The sequence below is a fragment of the Oncorhynchus masou genome, chromosome 18 (assembly GCF_036934945.1).
Source record: "Oncorhynchus masou masou isolate Uvic2021 chromosome 18, UVic_Omas_1.1, whole genome shotgun sequence".
NCBI classification, from domain to species: Eukaryota; Metazoa; Chordata; class Actinopteri; order Salmoniformes; family Salmonidae; genus Oncorhynchus; species Oncorhynchus masou.
The window spans coordinates 16,840,175-16,862,388 of record NC_088229.1 but is presented as its reverse complement, the minus strand read 5'-3'; the positions used below and the strand labels follow the sequence as shown (position 1 = coordinate 16,862,388).

Below are 22,214 nucleotides of genomic sequence, written 5' to 3'. Positions count from 1 at the left end.
ATAATACAAAACAAGAAACACGAACAACGCACATACATGAAACTGAAACAATGACGCCTGGGGAAGGAACCAAAGGGAGTGACATATATATAGGGCAGGTAATCAAGGAGGTGATGGAGTCCAGGTGAGTGTCATGTGCTGATGCGATGTAACGATGGTGACAGGTGTGCGCCATAACGAGCAGCCTGGTGGCCTAGAGGCTGGAGAGAGAGCACACGTGACAGTACCTCCTCCCCGACGCGTGTCTCCAGCCGCAGGATGCCGACCAAAATGAGGATCCCAGGGATCAGGAGCAGACCAGTCACCTCTGCTAATGCGCTGGAACCTGTCGATCTGGATGAAACACGGGAGCATGGTGACATAGAGCGCCAGAGAGAGAGAATATGTAACATTATCCACCCCCCTGCCGCAGGACGCCAACCACAGGGACAATCCCAGGGATCAGGAGAGGACCGGTCACCTCAGAAACCTGATGAACCGTCTGAGGCATGAGAGTCTGATGAGACCTCCCCGGTTGCCTCAGTCGAGGCACGGGCACCTGTTCACCCAGTTGAGGCATGGGAACCTATCGATCCCGCTGAGGTATGGAAACCTGTCGAGCCAGCTAAGACAGGGGGACCCATCGAGGCATGGGAATCTGACAAACCGGCTGAGGCCACCCAGGTAGATCCAGTTATGACACCCGGACCCGAAATCACCTCCAACATGAAAACAAAAAACTCCCTGACACTTCCCTTTTGGTGATGCGTCATTCTGTAACGTGTGCGCTGGGAGTCAGGAAACAAGTTCAGGGAGTGAATCATTTAATAAAAGAAATGAAATCATAATATAAAAACAAGAAAAACGAACAACGCACAGACATGAAACAGAAACAATGACACCTGGGGAAGGAACCAAAGGGAGTGACATACAGTTGAACTCAGAAGTTTAAGTACACTTAGGTTGGAGTCACTAAAACTCCACAAATTTTTTGTTAACAAACTTTAGTTTCGGCAAGTCGGCAAGTCGGTTAGGACATCTACTCTGTGCATGACATGCAAGTAATTATTTCAACAATTTTTTACAGACTAGTTATCACAATTCCAGTGGGTCAGAAGTTTACATACACTAAGTTGACTGTGCCTTTAAACAACTTGGAAAACTCCATAAAATGATGTCATGACTTTAGAAGCTTCTGATAGGCTAATTGACATAATTTGAGTCAATTGGAGGTGTACCCGTGGATGTATTTCAAGGCCTACCTTCAAACTCAATGCCTCTTTGCTTGACGACATGGGAAAATCAAAAGGAATCAGCCAAGACCTTAGAAAAAAAATGGTAGACCTCCACAAGTCTGGTTCATCCTTGGGAGCAATTTCCAAAAGCCTGAAGGTACCACGTTCATCTGTACAAATAATAGTACGCAAGTATAAACATCATGGGACCACGCAGCCGTCATACACCTTAGGAAGGTCTCCTAGAGATGAACGGACTTTGGTGCGAAAAGTGCAAATCAATCCCAGAACAACAGTAAAGGACCTTGTGAAGATGCTGGAGGAAACAGGTACAAAAGTATCTATATCCACAGTATAACGAGTCCTATATCGACATAACCTGAAAGGCCGCTCAGCAAGGAAGAAGCCACCGCTCCAAAACCGCCATAAAAAAGCCAGACTACGGTTTGCAACTGCACATGGGGACAAATAACGTACTTTTTGGAGAAATGTCCTCTGGTCTTATGACACAAAAATGGAACTGTTTGGCCATCGTTATGTTTGGAGGAAAAAGGGGGAGGCTTGCAAGCCGAAGAACAACATCCTAACCGTGAAGCACGGGGGTGTCAGCATTGTGCTGTGGGGGCGCTTTGCTGCAGGACGGGCTGGTGCACTACAGAAAATAGATGGCATCATGAAAAAGAAAACGTATGTGGATATATTGAAGCAACATCTCAAGACATCAGTCAGGAAGTTAAAGCTTGGTCGCAAATGGGTCTTTCAAATGGACAATGACCCCAAGCATACTTCAAAGTTGTGGCAAAATGGCTTATTAAGGACAGCGAATTCAAGGTATTGGAGTGGCCATGACAAAGGCCTGACCTCAATCCTATAGAAAATTTGTGGGCAGAACTGAAAAAGCATGTACGAGCAAGGAGGCCTACAAACCTGACTCAGTTACACCAGCTCTGTCAGGAGGAATGGGACAAAATTCACCCAACTTATTGTGGGAAGCTTGTGGAAGGCTACCCGAAATGTTTGACCCAAGTTAAACAATTGACCGGCAATGCTAGCAAATACTAATTGAGTGTATGTAAACTTCTGACCACTGGGAGTGCAATGAAAGAAATATAACCTGAAATAAATCCTTCTCTCTACTATTATTCTGACATTTCACATTCTTATAATAAAGTGGTGATCCTAACTGACCTAAGACAGGGAATTTTTACTAGGATTAAATATCAGGAATTGTGATAAACTGAGATTAAATGTATTTGGCTAAGGTGTATGTAAACTTCCGACTTCAACTGTAGATAGGGCAGGTAATCAAGGAGGTAATGGAGTCCGGGTGAGTGTCATTATGTGCTGATGCGCGTAACAATGATGACAGGTGTGCGCCATAACGAGCAGACTGGTGACCTAGAGGCCAGACAGGGAGTACACGTGACATGATTTCTGACAAGCTTTAGCCTTAGCTTCCATTGTTCTTGTTATTAGAAATTTAACATCCTGGCCAATGGACAGTGAATGGTCAGTGAACAGACTAAAGTTGTTCACATTCATATTACCGGCCAAATAAATGTCCTTACCCAAGGTGATATCTCTGGGAGACTCATTCACTAACCATGCTTGTTTTGTCAATACTGGATTTTTTATGGCAACCCTCTAAATCTACTGTCCACTTTAGGACTTCGTAACACAAGGCTGTCTGCATATCAGGCATGATGCCTTTAGGGATGGAGGTAAAGATAGATAGATATCAAAATGAATAAGTCACTCCCTGGAAGTGGATTTCACTCACAGATGAACCATCACTATTTCATGTTGTGCTTCAGTTCGTGGCCTTTTATTTATTTAAGATGGCAGTTTTATGGACACAAACCAAGGTCAAATAAAGTGGGGTTAGAGCTCCCAATCGGGGGAGCGGCCGATGAACTGTAAAAAAACACCTTGATGCTAAAAGATAGATGCTGTCAATTGAGATTGATAAATATTTAACTCTGCTTTATCCATTAGAGCTTTTTGACAGTACGTGAAAAAATAAAATAAAACTAAAGTGAAATGAAAAACCCCCAAAATATATGTTTGCAAAGTGGGTCTGAGGGGTGATAGAAAGGCTGAGGGTTCAGAGCCAGAGCCTGGATTCAGCACTCCACCATCCTCCACTGCCAGTTGAATATCTCCAAAATGTCCCCCTGGCTGTCCCCTGCCTGCCCCCTCCCCACGGTGTTATCTCGCTTCAAACAGTGCCATTCCTCTATTGTAATACTGTCGCTACCCAGCAGCCCTTGGAATGACCTTTCTTTAATTAACTGCATCTTGATGAGAAGATCTACATAGAATGTGAAGGTTAATTAATGAAGTATCACTGCTTAGTTTTAAAACCATCACCTAGCGGATGACAGCCAGCCCACCACTCTCAATTTTACCCCCCCCCCCATCTCATTAGCAATGGCAGTCTGACGATGGACAGCTCAGCAAGAATCCACAGCCAATTGGATCAAAGAAAGGAGACTTTTGATTTGACACATACTTGCATCGCATAATGTTGTGTGCACTCTGTGTACTGTAGTATCAATCTAGTCATATGTCATAAATAATTCAAACACAGGTAAAATACAACTAGGATCCAGCAGCATGTGTGTAACTAGTTTCCTGCAAACAAATACGTACATGACGGATGGCGATAAATACATTTGGTGTAATTGCACAGTTTCATCTTGATAAGCTTTTGGTTTCAGTGTGATTTGATTTCAGGGTGCATTTCAGCATGGCTTTTCACTGTGATTAGGAAATGAGATCCACATGAGCAAATACTAAGTATTAAATCGTGTTAGAGATACTTACAACACACTTCCACACATTGACTCACATCACCACGTCCATTTCTGCTGTCTACTCAGTGTATGAGTTCTATTGGTGCAGATTCCATTCACTCTCCTCTGATGCCCTTTGGTGGTGTGTGACTTGTTGCCTGTGTAGGCCATAGCCCATACCTATGCTAGATTTTCACATTTAAATTTTAGTAATTTAGCAGACGCTCTTATTCAGAGCGCCATACAGTTGCAATTAGGATTAAGTGCCTTGTTTAAAGGCACATCGACAGATTTGTGTCACCTAGTCGGCTCTGGGATTCGAACCAGCGAGCTTTTGGTTACTGGCCCATAACTATTAACCACTGCTGCTTATACTTAACTTGTGTCATATCTCTCAGCTACAATGGCTGAGTCAGACATCCGATATCTGTGGATCCCTACTTACATAAACTATACCTAAAGACTATGAAATCTTGGTTCAAAATCTATGTTCTCTCTCCATTCCTCAAATCAAACGGTTTCTGTCTCAATCTCTCTGCTGTTCCCTCACTTTTTTTGCACAGCAGTCTGCTAAAAGCTGGCACAATATGCCTTTTCTCATAAAACGCTGTCACCAAAGACAACCTGCATGGGGAAATTGAATGAAGTGAGGAGTGTTTTGAGAGTTTGAAACAAAATAGCTGGTGCAGCAATTTCACAATTTTGTCTGAAGATTCATGACATTTTTACAGTCAGTTGGGTAGTGAATAAGGGGGGTGGGTCCTCTCTGCTCTCATTCTCATCCTGACAGGGATCCTCCCCTACAGCAGCACCCTGTTTCTTTTTAATTCGTTTCTTACTCAGTCTCTTGCCCTTAAGACCCGCGGTGGAGACGCAGTGGAGAACATTTAAGTGGCCAGACAATAGGAATCCCTGAGGTCTGGCAGGTGTGAGGTCTGGCTTCATTATCTCACAACACCTCTGTCCAATTATGAGCCTTACTCCCCTAGTGACAACCAATGGTGTAGTGGCAGAGTGTGGCTCCTCCCTGAACAGAGAACATGGTTATCTAACTATCTATGTACTCTAAGTCTTCTACATTATGACAACATCTGTGTCATCCCTTTGCCAGACTCCAGACATAGTTCAGTCTTTGGTCAACAACATTATTTTGTATTTGAATATGAGTAATTGATTAAAAAAAGTGATGATCAAACAGAGTTAAAATTGTGCTCATAACCAGCTCTCAACAACATGAATTAGGTCTTATATCACAGGGTATAGATAATGACATTAATTTGTCTCATGATCAAAAACTACTCTGCTTTGATTCATGTATACTGCTTCATTATTCTGCTGACCTACTGGTTCCAAAATGTCAACCGCTACAACAAAATAGAACAGTGCCCTTGTACAAACATGTAGCGTAGCCTCTTCTCTAGCCTGCTTTTGGATACCCCCTGCTGACACTATTTAGCAGCACAATAAGAAAACAAGGCCTTCCGGATATCAGTGGACATGAAGGGAAAATACTTGCAGCGATTGTCCTCATTGCAAGGCTATAAGAAACTACAGTAAATAGTTTGCTTAGATTATCATATTCTAAAATAGTCTCTTGGTTAAACATGCGTTTACATTAAAACATGGATCTCCTTGAGTATTTACATTTTTGTGTTAGTTTGGCAAAGTGTGTGGAATGTCGCTTGTTGAAGGGAGCAATCCCGAAAAGGCAATTCTCTATGAAGTCAAATACAGATTCTCACACACACTGCCCCACCAGTTATTCTTCATCTTCAAGCATATTATGTGCATCACTTGGTAGATACATTGAAGTTGTCCTGATTTGTCCGTGTGTGTGTGTGTGTGTGTGTGTGTGTGTGTGTGTGTGTGTGTGTGTGTGTGTGTGTGTGTGTGTGCGTGTGTGTGTGTGTGTGTGTGTGTGTGTGTGTGTGTGTGTGTGTGTGTGTGTGTGTGTGTGTGTGTGTGTGTGTGTGTGCGTGCGTGCGTGTGTGCGTGCATGCCTGTGTGCATCTCGGTGCGTGCATGTTTGATGAAGTATAGAGTCCGAATCATCTGATGTTTCCCAGACATCATCTCCAGCCAACAATTGCCATCAGATAAAACAGAGGAATTCATACAGTACGTGTGTTTAATTTGTCATGCAGCTCAAACCAAACATGGACCTTTGGGCCATCTTTCTCCTCCTTATCTGAACGAGGACAAATTTCAGCTGGCCATAGGCCTACATGTTTGGATTTAAAGTTGAATGATGACTATAACTTGCATCTCACTGTCAGCATGTATATCTGGGTATGTATCCAATGTCTCTCTACGTTTTCAATGTTTACATCAGACAGATTTACAGTGCCTTGCGAAAGTATTCGGCCCCCTTGAACTTTGCGACCTTTTGCCACATTTCAGGCTTCAAACATAAAGATATAAAACTGTATTTTTTGTGAAGAATCAACAACAAGTGGGACACAATCATGAAGTGGAAAGACATTTATTGGATATTTCAAACTTTTTTAACAAATCAAAAACTGAAAAATTGGGCATGCAAAATTATTCAGCCCCTTTACTTTCAGTGCAGCAAACTCTCTCCAGAAGTTCAGTGAGGATCTCTGAATGATCCAATGTTGACCTAAATGACTAATGATGATAAATACAATCCACCTGTGTGTAATCAAGTCTCCGTATAAATGCACCTGCACTGTGATAGTCTCAGAGGTCCGATAAAAGCACAGAGAGCATCATGAAGAACAAGGAACACACCAGGCAGGTCCAAGATACTGTTGTGAAGAAGTTTAAAGCCGGATTTGGATACAAAAAGATTTCCCAAGCTTTAAACATCCCAAGGAGCACTGCGCAAGCGATAATATTAAAATGGAAGGAGTATCAGACCACTGCAAATCTACCAAGACCTGGCCGTCCCTCTAACCTTTCAGCTCATACAAGGAGAAGACTGATCAGAGATGCAGCCAAGAGGCCCATGATCACTCTGGATGAACTGCAGAGATCTACAGCTGAGGTGGGAGACTCTGTCCATAGGACAACAATCAGTCGTATATTGCACAAATCTGGCCTTTATGGAAGAGTGGCAAGAAGAAAGCCATTTCTTAAAGATATCCATAAAAAGTGTTGTTTAAAGTTTGCCACAAGCCACCTGGGAGACACACCAAACATGTGGAAGAAGGTGCTCTGATCAGATGAAACCAAAATTGAACTTTTTGGCAACAATGCAAAACGTTATGTTTGGCGTAAAAGCAACACAGCTCATCACCCTGAACACACCATCTCCACTGTCAAACATGGTGGTGGCAGCATCATGGTTTGGGCCTGCTTTTCTTCAGCAGGGACAGGGAAGATGGTTAAAATTGATGGGAAGATGGATGGAGCCAAATACAGGACCATTCTGGAAGAAAACCTGATGGAGTCTGCAAAAGACCTGAGACTGGGATGGAGATTTGTCTTCCAACAAGACAATGATCCAAAACATAAAGCAACATCTACAATGGAATGGTTCAAAAATAAACATATCCAGGTGTTAGAATGGCCAAGTCAAAGTCCAGACCTGAATCCAATCGAGAATCTGTGGAAAGAACTGAAAACTGCTGTTCACAAATGCTCTCCATCCAACCTCACTGAGCTCGAGCTGTTTTGCAACGAGGAATGGGAAAACATTTCAGTCTCTCAATGTGCAAAACTGATAGAGACATACCCCAAGCGACTTACAGCTGTAATCGCAGCAAAAGGTGGCGCTACAAAGTATTATCTTAAGGGGACTGAATAATTTTGCACGCCCAATTTTTCAGTTTAAGATTTGTTAAAAAAGTTTGAAATATCCAATATATGTCGTTCCACTTCATGATCGTGTCCCACTTGTTGTTGATTCTTCACAAAAAAATACAGTTTTATATCTTTATGTTTGAAGCCTGAAATGTGGCAAAAGGTCGCAAAGTTCAAGGGGGTCGAATACTTTTGCAAGGCACTGTATGTTGCAATATAGTACATCCATAGAAGTTAACACATCTTCACACTTGTATATTTTATCAGAGGCTTAGGGGCTGTACCTATAGATTTTTTAATTTATTTTACTAGGCAAGTCAGTTAAGAACAAATTCTTATTTTCAACGATGGCCTAGGAACAGTGGGTTAGCTGCCTGTTCAGGGGCAGAACGACAGATTTGCACCTTGTCAGCTTGGGGATTTGAACTTGCAACCTTTCGGTCACTAGTCCAACGCTCTAACCACTAGGCTACCCTCCCACCCCTATTGGGATTGGGAACTGTACCTATAGATTGGGAGCTGTAGCTATAGATTAGGAACTGTACCTATAGATTAGGAGCTGTACCTATAGATTGGGAGCTGTAGCTATAGATTAGGAGCTGTACCTATAGATTAGGAACAGTACCTATAGATTAGCAGCTGTACCTATAGATTAGGAACTGTACCTAATAGATTAGGAGCTGTACCTATATATTAGGAGCTATATCTATAGATTGGGAACTGTACCTATAGATTGGGAGCTGTGTCTATCGTAGAACATCAGATTAGTTAGTTTGTCTGTGATAACAACCTGAGGGCTGGCAACAGTAAATTAGCTTCCCCTGAATCACACAGGATAAGAAAATTACATGAATAAGTAATAAGATAAATGACTCAAACCCTGCATGCACACCAAGACCCTCATATCGTAAGTAGTGGACCTTGGCCTGAGGTGACAAAGTAGGCTACTGTAGGTTAATATTTCATATCAAAGTATGCTTATTGGAGTCTTTATTTTGCAGTCTGTCAATCAATCTTGACCAGGAAATGCTCAATACATTACCAAAACCTTGATAACAAAAAAGAAAGCTATGCCTGTATCCAGTTCCACTCTGAACTGAGTCAAACACAAAGTTGTATCTGTCCCTACTACAAGTATTGTACCATGAGGATGTAGCACGATGGCAGTGCTGTATCCAGGCTTGCTGGTGATCCTCGAGTGCCCTCAGGTGGACATATGCTATAATTGCTGTTGACAACCTACAAGTCACACTGCAATTACAGCATCTGCCGTGTGGCAGTTGGCAATGATGGGCTGTAAACAGGAGGCTTTTAGCCATTATTACAGTGTCTAAGCAGCTGGCGTGCCTCAGTGGTGGGGGGAACAATAGTTGACCTTGTCTCGCTGGAAATCAAGAAGGACATTATAACAGGATCATAAGGATCTCAAAGATTGGAGAGAGAGAATGATGAGCGTCACACTAAATGGTAGAGCATTAATTTAAACTAATAAGTGGGGCCTTTACATTTGAGTATACAAATATACACTGACTATAAAAAACATTAGGAACACCTTCCTAATATGGACTTGCACCCCTTTTGCCCTTAGAACAGCCTTAATTCATCAGGGCATGGACTCTACAAGATTTCGAAAGCATTCCACAGAGATGCTGGCCTATGTTGTCTCCAATGCTTCCCATAGTTGGCTGGAAGACCTTTGGGTGATGGAGCATTCTTGATACACACGGTAAACTGTTGAGTGTTTTAAAAAAAAACAGCAGCATTGCAGTTCTTGACACATACCCTGTTTAAAAGGCTCTTATATATTTTGTCTTGCCCATTCACCCAATGAATGGCACACGCACAATTCATGTTTCAATTCTCTCAAGGCTTTAAAAAAATCCATCTTAACCTGTCTCCTCCCCTTCATATACACTGATTGAAGCGGATTTAACAAGGAACATCAATAAGGGATCATAGCTTTCTCCTGGATTCACATGGTCAGTCTATGTCATGGAAATTGTTTTGTACACTGTGTCATTTATTTATATAAAATAATAAAAGAAATGTATAGAAATGAACATGATTAACACTGGATATAGACACGAGGGTTATACACAGAGAATAACATATTATATAGGCCTAATTGAGTATTGACTGGCAAGTATAATATTTTGAACTGTAAAAGCTGGGAATAATACGTAATTCTCCAGCGTAAATATGAAAACTGACTGTAGATCAAAGTCAGAATGAAGAGTCATACAGAATTCTTAAAGCATGAGATGTGGTTTATGTCTGTGTAGCCCTGTCCTGCAGTCAAAAGACCTAGTGGCCTCAAGGGTGGAATGTTATTTATATCTTACATCATTTGATAATTAATTAACATGAACAAAAAAATATATGTTTTGTTATATTTGAGTCTTCTGTGATGTAAACAAAAAAATAAATGTCTGGGTCCCTGCTCATCTGTGTGAACGTGCCTTAGGCATGCTGCAAGGAGGCATAAGGACTGCAGATGTGGCCAGGGCAATAAATTGCAATGTCCATATTGTGAGATGCCTAAGACAGCTCTACAGAGAGACAGGATGGACAGCTGATCATACTCTCAGTGGCAGACCACGTGTAACAACACCTGAACAGGATCGGTACATCCGAACATCACACCTGCGGGACAGGTACAGGATGGCAACAACAACTGCCTGAGTTACTCCAGGAACACACAATTCCTCCATCAGTGCTCAGACTGTCCGCAATAGGCTGAGAGAGGCTGGACTGACGGCTTGTAGGCCTGTTGTAAGGCAGGTCCTCACCAGACATCACCGGCAACAACATCGCCTATTGGCACAAACCCACCGTTGCTGGACCAGACAGGACTGGCATAAAGTGCTCTTTACTGACGAGTCACGGTTTTGTCTCACCAGGGGTGATGGTCGGATTCGCATTTATCGTCAAAAGAATAAGCGTTAGACCGAGGCCTGTACTCTGAAGCGGGATCGATTTGGAGGTGGAGGGTCCGTCATGGTCTGGGGCGGTGTGTCTCAGCATCATCGGACTGAGCTTGTTGTCATTGCAGACAATCTCAACGCTGTGCGTTACAGGGAAGACATCCTCCTCCCTCATGTGGTACCCTTCCTGCAGGCTCATCCTGACATGACCCTCCAGCATGACAATGCCACCAGCCATACTGCTCGTTCTGTGCGTGATTTCCTGCAAGGCAGGAATGTCTGTGTTCTGCCATGGCCAGCCGAAGAGCCCAGATCTCAATCACATTGAGCACGTCTGGGACCTGGTTGGATCGGAGGGTGAGTGCATGGGCCATTCCCCCCAGAAATGTCCAGGAACTTGCAGGTGCCTTGGTGGAAGAGTGGGATAACACCTCACAGCAAGAACTGCCAAATCTGGTGCAGTCCATGAGGAGGAGAGCACTGCAGTACTTAATGCAGCTGGTGGCCACACCAGATACTGACTGTTACTTTTGATTTTAACCCCCCTCCTTGTTCAGGGTGACATTGTTCAATTTCTGTTCGTCACATGTCTGTGGAACTTGTTCACTTTATGTCTCAGTTGTTGAGTCTTGTTATGTTCATGCAGATATTTACACATGTTAAGTTTGCTGAAATAAACGCAGTTGACAGTGAGAGGACGTTTCTGTTTTTTCTGAGATTATATAAAGTTTGATATTGGGATGCAAACTCATAATGTAATACATTTCAACTTTATATCTGACATGGTACAGGTGTCTTTTTTTATGCACATAACCATGTGTGTGAGGTGTATACTTTTGTTTCAAAGTAGATTTGTTTAAGACTACCAAGTAACACTCTGAAAGACCCTGATTTAGCCCGCTGCAGTAAAAGTTGAATTAATTACCCGCTCGTCCTAGTCATTTTCCTGACAGAATGCCGTATACTGTATAAAAGCCTTTTGACGTACATTTAACTGGATTTGTTTCTGAGTCTTTGGGCAAATCATTTGCATGCTATTCATTCAATGTGGATTGACATTATTCCATAAATACACACTTGGAAAAGTAGGCTGTGTTTTCATTCTATACTAAAGACTGTGTGTGCGGATAACTCAACACTATACACGTCATCCACCACAGCAACTGAAATGACAGCAACACTTAACAAAGAGCTGCAATTAGTTTCAGAATAGGTGTCAAGGAATAATTTAGTCATAAATGTTTCAAAAATTAAATAATTAATAATGTGGAAATTGAGCAAGTTATGGAGACTAAGCTGCTTGGAGTAACCCTGGATTGTAAACTGTCATGGTAAAAACATATTGATACAACAGTAGCTAGCATGGGGAGAAGTCTGTCTATAATAAAGGTGCTGCTCTGCATTCTTAACAGCACTAACCACATGGCAGGTCCTACAAGCCCTAGTTTTGTTGCACCTGGACTACTGTTCAGTCGTGTGGTCAGGTCACGCCACAAAAAGGGACTTAGGAAAACTGCAATTGGCTCAGAACAGGGCAGCATGGTTGGCCTTTGGATGTACACAGAGAGCTAACATTAATAATAAGCATGTTAATCTCTCCAGGCTCAAAGTGGCGGAGAGATTGACTTCATCCCTACTTGTATTTGTGAGAGGTATTGACATGTTGAATGCACCAAGCTGTCTGTTTGTACTACTGGCACACATCTCAGACACCCATGAATACCCCACAAGACATGCCACCAGAGGTCTCTTCACAGTCCCCAAGTCCAGAATAGACTATGGGAGGCGCACAGTACTACATAGAGCCATGACTACATGGAACTCTATTCCACAAGTAACTCATGCCAGAAATAAATTTAGATTAAAAAAAACAGATAAAATACACCTTATGGAACAGTGGGGACTGTCAATCAAAATAAACATAGACACATGCAAACAAACACATGATAACATATGCACTTTACACACATGTACATGTGGATTTTGTGTTATAGATATGTGGTAGTAGAGTAGAGGCCTAAGGGCACACACTTAATACGTTGTGAAATATTTTCTGAATGTATTGTAATGTTTTTAAAATGTCTAACTGCCTTATTTCTGCAGGACTGCAAGTAGAGTAGCTGCTGCCTTGGCAAAACACACAGTTACCTGAGGGTCACAGGGTTTACCCACTAGAACCTAAATCAGACAATCTACTTCCCCAACTGGGAGGTAGAGGTAAAACAGGTTTGCACTACAGCTAATGCTGTTCCGTACAGTGGTGTGATCTGAAGTGATCAGAACAGAAGCTAAGCTTCAGGCCTGCATTACTGTACAATGGTTTATGATGGGAAGAAAACTGAAGGCAAACAGCATACAATTTCATCTGACACGTATACTGCACATATTTGTATTTTCATCATGTATGTACAATCTGCTCAATAAACTATGGCTGAGCATGGTGAGACAGTGGTAATGAACCAGTCAACCTCGTAATTGTGCGTATAGAGGGCTTGCAGTTGCATCACAAATCACTTATCAACCGCACTAGGCACCATGTTGGAAGTCCTCCAATCGTCTACATGGTTCGGCTGTGTTTCGGTACCACTGGAAACTTTGGGAAGATTGCCAATTATTATTATTTTGTTTCTAAGGACCTAGAAAATGGAGTTAGTTGTAGAACCTAAACAAGTAAGTAAATATATGTAAAAAAAAAAAATAGTATTAGCTAGCTTGCTACATACATTTAATGTGCAGGCTAACTCAAATGAGCTGCTAATATAATGTTCACTAGTTAGTTAACTTTACATACCGTACAGCTAGCTAAGTTAATTAAATATCAGCAGCTTGTTAACATCATATTAGCTAGTTAGCTATATTGATGTATTTATCGTTGTAACTCTAAATGCATTTGTAGCTAGGTAGCTAGCTAACGCCATTGAAGAGGGTGAAAGAATTAGCTATCAGTTCCAACTGTCAGAGAAGGGAGAGTAGGCTACTCTGGATTTTTATTTGTATTTTATTTAACCATTATTTAACTAGGCAAGTCAGGGCAACATCCAGGAATTGTATGCAGATCCTTGCAACATTATCATGCTGAAACATGAGGTGATGGCGGCGGACGAATGGCACTACAATGGGCCTCAGGATCTCGTCATTGTATCTCTGTTCTTTCAAATTGCCATTGATAAAATGCAATTGTGTTCGCTGTCTGTAGCTTATGCCTGCCCATACCAATACCCTACCGCCACCATGGGAGACGTCGACATCAGCAATCCGCTCACCCACACTATGCCATACATGTGGTCTGCAGTTGTGAGGCCGGTTGGAGATACTGTCAAATGATCTAAAATGAAGTTGGAGACGGCTTATGGTAAAGATATTAACATGACATTTTCTGGCAACACCTCTGGTGGACCTTCATGCAGTCAGCATGCCAATTGCACCTGCGTCATTGTGACATAATTATACATTTTAGAGTGGCCTTTTTTTGTCCCCAGCACAAGGAGCACCTGTGTAATGACCATGCTGTTTAATCAGCTTCTTCATATGTCAGGATAAAAAATGACACATTATCACTAACAAGGATGTTAACAAATTTGTGAACAAAATTGGAAAGAAATAAGCTTTTTGTGCGTATGGAACATTTATGGGATCTTTTATTTCAGCTCATGAAACATGGGACAAACCTTTTACATGTATTTTTATATTTTTGTTCCGTATATAATAACCACTGGATTGTTTTGGGACAATAATGTCCTCCAGGCTATGTGGATGTTATATTGTGTCTCCCATTTTCATGGTCATGGCTCGAAGGGATCCAGCTTTTGTCAAACTAACATCATATTATAGATGACATGGTTGCATTCAAGACAAGTTCGGTTTTATTGATTTGTTGTCAGTGTCTACAGTAGGCTTAGATATATTCTACTAATGTCTCCAGTCATATAAAGTGTAGTAGAATTGCATCAAATGTTTATCAAAGGCCACATTTTTCCTGTGCTATGGAAAGAGATGTCACTGATATAGACTAAACCTATGCCACTACACTCTTATTAATAGCCTAAATTATCACTATCCAATCTATTCATCACATTAGGAATAGTAGGCTTACATTAGTCTGCAAATGTGATGACAGACACATGCAATCATTTGTTATAAAGGTGTCTTTTATGGTGAAAATATTGCTTCCCCAAAACTTGAAACTAGATAGATAACTATCTAGCTAGCTAATTGTGTCTAATTTAGTGTTGTTGTTAACACTTGGTTAGCATAACAGCTAAGCAAAACTCGCAATTGATCAGACTTGATTTACCAGCAATTAAATGGTCATAGCAGACCCTATACTGACAGCTGTCTGGGTTCTGGTCTTCATGGGCAAAAACATTTTTCTTTTCTCACAGTTCTTGAGTCTTATCTCATTGGTGTCACCAATCGTGTTTCATGATTGCGGGGAATCTGTAAACGTGTTTTTCCCCATTGTCTTTCCTGCCTTGTTAGAGCAGCCAAATAATCCACAGAAAATGACTGTGGTGATGAATCAACTAGTTTTAGGCACTGTTATCATGCAGTTTGGGGTAGCAACTCAGCTGTTGTTGCCGGAAGAATTAATAAGGTGGTCTTCCAACATGGCCGCCAGGAGATGTCGTATGTTAACTGCACAAAAGCCCTCTATGGAACAGCCCACTGTGTGTGTGCGTTTGTGCAGTGTGTGAGTAGGCATGTCTATCTTTCAAGGATTTGCTGCTTCAGCATGGAAGGATGACCACTAATGACCATTGCCATTAGAGTATTACCGCCACACCAGAGTTCACGAGTCATGAAGACAGTTAAATTCCACGTGACTGTTTAGTCATGGTAATTAGGCTTCTCCAAGCTCTGATGCTGCTGGTGGTCATTAGTAGCCTACTAAACCTGCTAACTGCCTGGAACTCAGCACTTGACATCAATGCAAATGTAATCAAAAATCTCCTCAAACACATAATCGGAGCTCATGCTGCGCAACATTTCTATAGGCTATGAAATTGCGCGATAAAACAGAGTGATATCCTCTGTTAAAAAGAGGAGAATCCCATCCGCTTTCAATAAGCTAGCCCTACTATATTTCTCACCTTTTGTCTATACAACAGGAGTATAGCCTACCTGGCTGGCATGAAAATGAACCGTGGGAAAAGTGTCCTCCATTCATTATTTAAAACTTCTTAAGGTATAGGGGGCAGCATTTTCACTTTCGGATAAATAGCGTGCCCAATTTCAACTTCCTGCTACTCATGCATATATGCATATTATTAGTAAATGTGGATAGAAAACACTCTGAAGTTTCTAAAAATGTTTGAAACATATCTGTGAGTATAATCGAACTTATGTAGCAGGCAAAACCCCGAGGACTAACCTTTCAGATTTTTTTTTTGAGGTCTCTGTCTGTTCAGTGAGTTCTCATTGGGAAATGATATTTCTTAGGCACTTGTTTTCAGTTCCTACCGCTTCCACTGGATGTCACCAGTCTTTGGAATTTGGTTGAGGTTATTCCTTTGTGCAATGAAGAAGTAGGAACTGGGTAACTAGGAACTGGGTAACACTGTTGAGAGTTGCGCAAGACTTGAAAAGTAGCTTGGTTTGTTGTCTTCCTGTATTGAACACAGATAGACCCGTCTTCAATTTGATCAATTATTAATGTTTAAAAATACCTAAAGTTGTATTAAAAAAGTAGTTTGATATGTTTTGGCAAAGTTTACAGGAAACTTTTGAGATATTTTGTAGTGACGTTGCGCAAATTGGAATATGTTTTTTTCTGGCATTGTGGATATATATGGATGGAATTAATCGAACAAAAGGACCAATTTTGATGTTTATGGGACATATTGGAGTGCCAACAAAAGAAGCTCGTCAAAGGTAAGGCATGTTTTATATTTTAAGACTTTCAACCCTGCAGGCATTTTGTGTAGCGCCTGCAGGGTTGAAATATGCTACTCTCTTTGTTTACTGTTGTGCTATCATCAGATAATAGCTTCTTAAGCTTTCGCCGAAAAGCCTTTTTCAAAATCTGACATGTTGGCTGGATTCACAAGTGTTGCTTTAATTTAGTATCTTACATGTGTGATTTAATGAAAATTAGATTTTTATATAATTTTATTTGAATTTGCCACGCTGCATTTTCCCTGGCTTTTGGCCAAGTGGGACGCATGCATCCCCTATACCTTAAGAAGTTAAGTGCATAGATGACAAGTATTTTCTTCCCACTGCCCCTGTTTCGAGACAGGTGCATGATAATGGTCCATTCTAAATCAAAACATATTTCACACATATTATTAAGTATATGTAAAGACAAGATTAACCCTCCCGTGGTCCTGGGGTCAGTGCTCCCGCTCTGCGCTCGTGGGTCAGAGCGACACTGCCAGCCACTGGCGAGGCGTATACCGTTGAGTGTAGTAGAAAGTCTGCGAGTGTGGCGAGGTTGTGGGTGGCTCCCCGCTCTGCGCTCTGTGCTCTGCGCTTGTGGGTCAGAGCGACCCAGGCCCTGTGTTTCCAGGGCTCCCGCTCTGTGCTCTGCGCTCGGTGGGTCAGAGAGATCCAGCCAGCCACTGCACAGGTCCATACATGCTCCGCTGTGTGCTAGAGAGCAGCCAAGTGTTATTGTTGCTCGGGTGGGGTGGGTATGCTGCACACGGCTACACACAAGCGCGCAAGCGAGCCTCGTGCATTTTCAGGTCTTGGTCTCCCGCGTAAGCCGGCCGGACGGCCGTACGTAGTGGAGATACTGATATTGTCAGCGACACACACACCCACCCACACACACACACACACACAAAGTGACCGGTGCCCCACCCGTGCCAAGTGCGCTCTTCCCAGCCGCTCAGTGGACCCGATCAGTGGAGCCGAGCGGCCATGGCCATGCGTTTTACTGCCGCGCAGGTTCTAGAACAGATCTTGTCCAGCTTGGACCAAGAAGACTACTCAGATTCCCAGGAGGAGGAGGAAGAGGAAGAGGTTTCGGAAGACGAAGACGGGGAGGAATACAACCCTGAGCGCCGCGAGGTCGACGATGCTTCTTCTCCCTCTTCTGAGGAAGAGCCCGAGGAAGCCCCCGAGGTCGAGCACGAGGACCAACGCGAGGAAGAGATCTCCTCAGCCCCGGACCAAAGGGAGACGCCGTTGCTGTTAAAAAACGGCAAAGTCGAGTGGTCCTCCGTGGCCTATGGCCGCGGCCGCCACCAAAGGGCCCTCGCGATCTGCCATGCCGGGCCGGACGAGCCTCCAGGCCCCACGGCCTATGCCGCGACCCAGGCCTGCGACATCGCGTCCGCCTTCCACCTGTTTGTCACACCGGCGTTAGAAAGGATCATTTTGGAAATGACGAACCTGCACAGTGCCAGAAAATACGGAGACGGCTAGCGACCCATGGACGCCACGGACGTGCGCGCCTATGTAGGACTGCTGATCCTAGCGGGCGTCTACAGGTCCCGAGGCAAGGCCGCGGCAAGCCTGTGGGATGCCGAGAGTGGCAGGACCGTGTTCCGAGCCACCATGCCGCTCAAGGTCTTTCACAGGTACTCGAGGCTGCTGCGATTCGACGACCGCCAGTCGAGACCCGCCAGACTCGCCACGGACAAACTCGCAGCCATACGAGAGGTCTGGGACCTGTGGGAGGTACGGCTGCCGGCCCTCTACAACCCGGGGCCTTACGTGACGATGGACGAGCAACTGGTCCCGTTCAGAGGTACTGTGCGTGTGTGTTTGTGTGTGTGCGCACGTGTGTGTGCGTGTGTGCATATATGTCTATAGAGAGGTAGTAGCTGTAGCAGCGGGAGCAGCGGCTGTGGCAGCACGAGCAGCGTGTGTAACACAAAAGGCTGTTGGCCCCAATGAGACAGTAACGACACTAATCTCTTGTCCCCTTTCCAAAACTCCGCTGTCCTTTCCGTCAGTACATCCCCAGCAAGCCGGCGAAATACGGCTTCAAGTCGTGGGTGGCCTGCGACGCCAAGTCCAGCTACGCTGGAAGATGCAAGTGGTACACCGGCAAGGCGGCCAGCGGAGGCCCCGAGAAGAACCAGGGGATGCGCGTTGGGACTGAGCGGTCGCAACGTCACCTGTGACAACTTCTTCACCTCCTATGAACTGGGCCAGCGGCTCCTCGAGAGGAACCTCACCATGGTGGGCACAGTGAGAAAGAACAAGGCCGAGCTCCTGCCCGCGCTGCTCGGGTCCAGGGGCAGACAGGTCCTGTCTTCCAGGTTTGCCTTCACGCCCATCGCCACTCTAGTTTCCTACCTGGCAAAGAAAAACAAGAACGTGCTACTTTTGAGCATGCTGCACACAGAGGGCCACATTAGCGATCGCCGCGACAGGAAGCCGGCCGTCATTCTAGACTACAACTGCAACAAGGGCGGCGTGGACAACCTAGACAAGGTGGTCAGCACCTACAGCTGCAGACGGATGACTGCCCGCTGGCCCCTGGTCATCTTCCACAACATCCCCGACGTGTCCTCCTACAATGCCTTTGTCATATGGCGAGAGATCAAGCCTGACTGGATGCCTCGCAAGCGGAACAAGCCATGGGTGTTCCTCGAGCAGCTGCGAAAGGCACTTGTGAAGCCATTGATCCAAAGAAGGCAGCATCTCCCCCGCACTGAAGCGGCGTCAGCACTTGTCAAAGTCCTACAGAGTGCTACGGCGGCGGCTCGTGATCAACAGCGCGAGGGGCCCGCCGCTGGCACGGCCGCTGCCCCGCTCGTAAGAGGAAGAGGTCTCAGCTCTGCACACCCAAGAAGGACTCCAAGACACACACTGTGTGCTGCTGGTGTAAGAAATACATCTGCAAATGCTGTTCACATAAATACTGTCACACTTGCGCACATTGGGCCAATTGCCAGGACGGGACAGGGTGACCCGGAGGACGCGGGGACTAGACACAATACGAGGACGACGAGAGGGATAAATCAAGAATAGTCAGATGGGTGATAATATCAACCTATCACTTGTGAATTATATATTATCACTTGTGAATGTTGCCTAGCTTAAAGCAAGAAACAATGCCTTTTTTGTGCAACTTTTTCGAATCATAGTCGCACACCTCATGTAGCCTAGCCCATAGGCCTATATGTTTTGATAAGGTTTGCATCACAACTAAAGTGGGAAAATACTTCTTAAAATGAAGCACATTAATCAACTTTACAAGGGGTGTAGAGCCTAACTGGTATATATAAACAGCACATGAGTCTCAAGTTTGGGGAAGATCATTTCCACCATAAAATGCACCTTTTATAATAAAAGCATTACATGCATAATAATGGTGTTTTCCCGCTAATGGAACATTTGTGCTTATAGCCTACTGCAATGTGCGCTCTGGTGCACTTATAATGTGAAGAAATAGCCTAATAGTTTATCATCATTTTAAGCTAAATGTTCTGATCTGTTGGGTCAGCCACATTGCGTTTTTTGATGTTTTTTGATGCTAGTGGTTGTATTAATTTGGGATCTAGCACATCCCACAACTGTCCCAGAATATGCTTGAAATATTTATTTATTGCACAGAATAGGTCAACATTTGTACTATGGGGGATAGTAAATTGACATAGGCTAGTGCTTTTGCTGTTCGTTAGGCCTACTCATCTTGTTGGCTGACAAAAATTAAATGTGGAGAGTTCTTCTAATATCTTCAATATGGACCTCAGAATTTGATAAGGACATGCGCAGTTGCGTCCCCAGTGTGTCTGTCATCACTTGTGGCCTGTGATGGCGGCAAAAGGCATGGATCTTTTTAGGGCGCATTATGGCCACACAGAGGGTATGCCGCTGTGAAATTCGAGACATTATAAAGTGCTTGTCAAATTGTGAATAAGAGACTGATAAAGTGAGAACAGCCTGCGCAAAACAGCAAAGCAGAGCTCATGCTTTTCAAGCGCCTATTTTCAAATCATCATTAGTCGCATCATGCAGCCTTACAATGTATTAAGAATCAAAACATATATAGCCCAATGTTTGTAGAACAACTAAAGTTACATTATAACTCCAAATTAAGCATATAGGGGGTACCTATTTCTTTGTTAAGAGCTCAACACAGAATAGCCGCATGTGCGCACTCCCTTTCTATTTTATCCAGCTTCGTTCAATTGTAATCTTCATACTATAAAATGAAGCTACAGAATTCTAACCAAATCTTGTCTGCTAAATAAACTAGTGTAGCCCACAGCCATTTGGCACATCCATACACGCATGCATACATATACACATACAGTATGTACATACACACACCTATATAGACATACATACTTTTTAAAGAATACACCTTTATTATTATTCCCCGCAAACCCTACCACCGATCCCCCAATTGGAGTAAACTAATGAACACTTCGGCTTTTACCTTCAATTTATACATCTTATACACATTTTACAGACACAGTCTATTTTACGATAGTTGTTTTTTTGTTTGTTTTTAGTCCTTCCTCTATTTCTGATGTCCATCCAGTTTGATTTATATGTGTAACTGTGCTATTTCACAAAAGTTCTGAACCTATATACATTTTACAGACCCCATATGTATTACATGTTTTATATTGCTGTTAGTCCCACCCTTCAGCTCCATTCAACCTCTCCAATCTATCTCTCAACATCATCCATTTTGGATTTCTAATTGCCATATATTTTTCAACTGTGCTGTGATACTTCACAAACAAATTGAACCTTTCTATTCTCATATCTTCTACAGATTGTAAATTTAAAATGTTGCTAAATTAATTATTATATTATTGATTGATTGACTATGGCTTTTCAAATCACCAAGTATTGCTATCTGCAGCGTTAGTTCTTGGCAAATTTTGCAGTTCGTCAGCCATTCCTGGACCTGTGACCAAAAACGAGCTTCATATGGACAATATCAAAATAAATGATCTAATGACTCTGCATCCTCACAGCAGAATCTGCAGAGCTGGGAACATTGTATCCCCATATATACTGTATAACATTCTACTAGTTGCAAGAATTGTGTATAGTAATTTAAATTGAAAAATTTGAAGTTTTGCATCCGGAGTTGTTTTGCATAAACCATGTGCCATGGAATGGGTACATCAAAAATCTCAGCTGTCAGTTTTTTGGTACATCGAAAATCTCTTCCCAACTATTTTGCAATTTAAATGGCACAGCTGTCAGTTTTTCGGTCCTTAAATGAAATTGGTATATGTTTTTACTTATCACACTTTTCTTTAACCATTTAAGTTCCTTACTTTTTTCCACTTCTACTTGTCTCTTCCAATTTTGTGGTAATACTGCAATTAATTGGTTGTAATTTTCGGTAGAGCAGACATTTCCATATGTCTGTGTTAGCTGCATGTGTGACATAACTCCACCAGTCCTATTTATGATATCATTCACAAAAATTATACCTTTTTTAAACATTTCATCGAAAAATAGTTTTTTCTATCAATTAGTATATTTGAATTTAACCACAATATTTGTTGTATTATTTTTTCTGTCTTTTCAGGTGGATTAAACTGAAATTGCAACCAACTTTCTAAGGCTTGTTTAAAAAATAAAGATAT

The 22,214-nt window shown here is 42.8% G+C and overlaps 1 pseudogene; it reads left to right on the top strand.

Annotated features, from left to right (window-relative positions):
* Positions 1-50: 50 nt before the first annotated feature.
* Positions 51-22,165, top strand: LOC135559302 (piggyBac transposable element-derived protein 4-like; annotated as a pseudogene).
* The last annotated feature ends 49 nt before the right edge of the window (positions 22,166-22,214 follow it).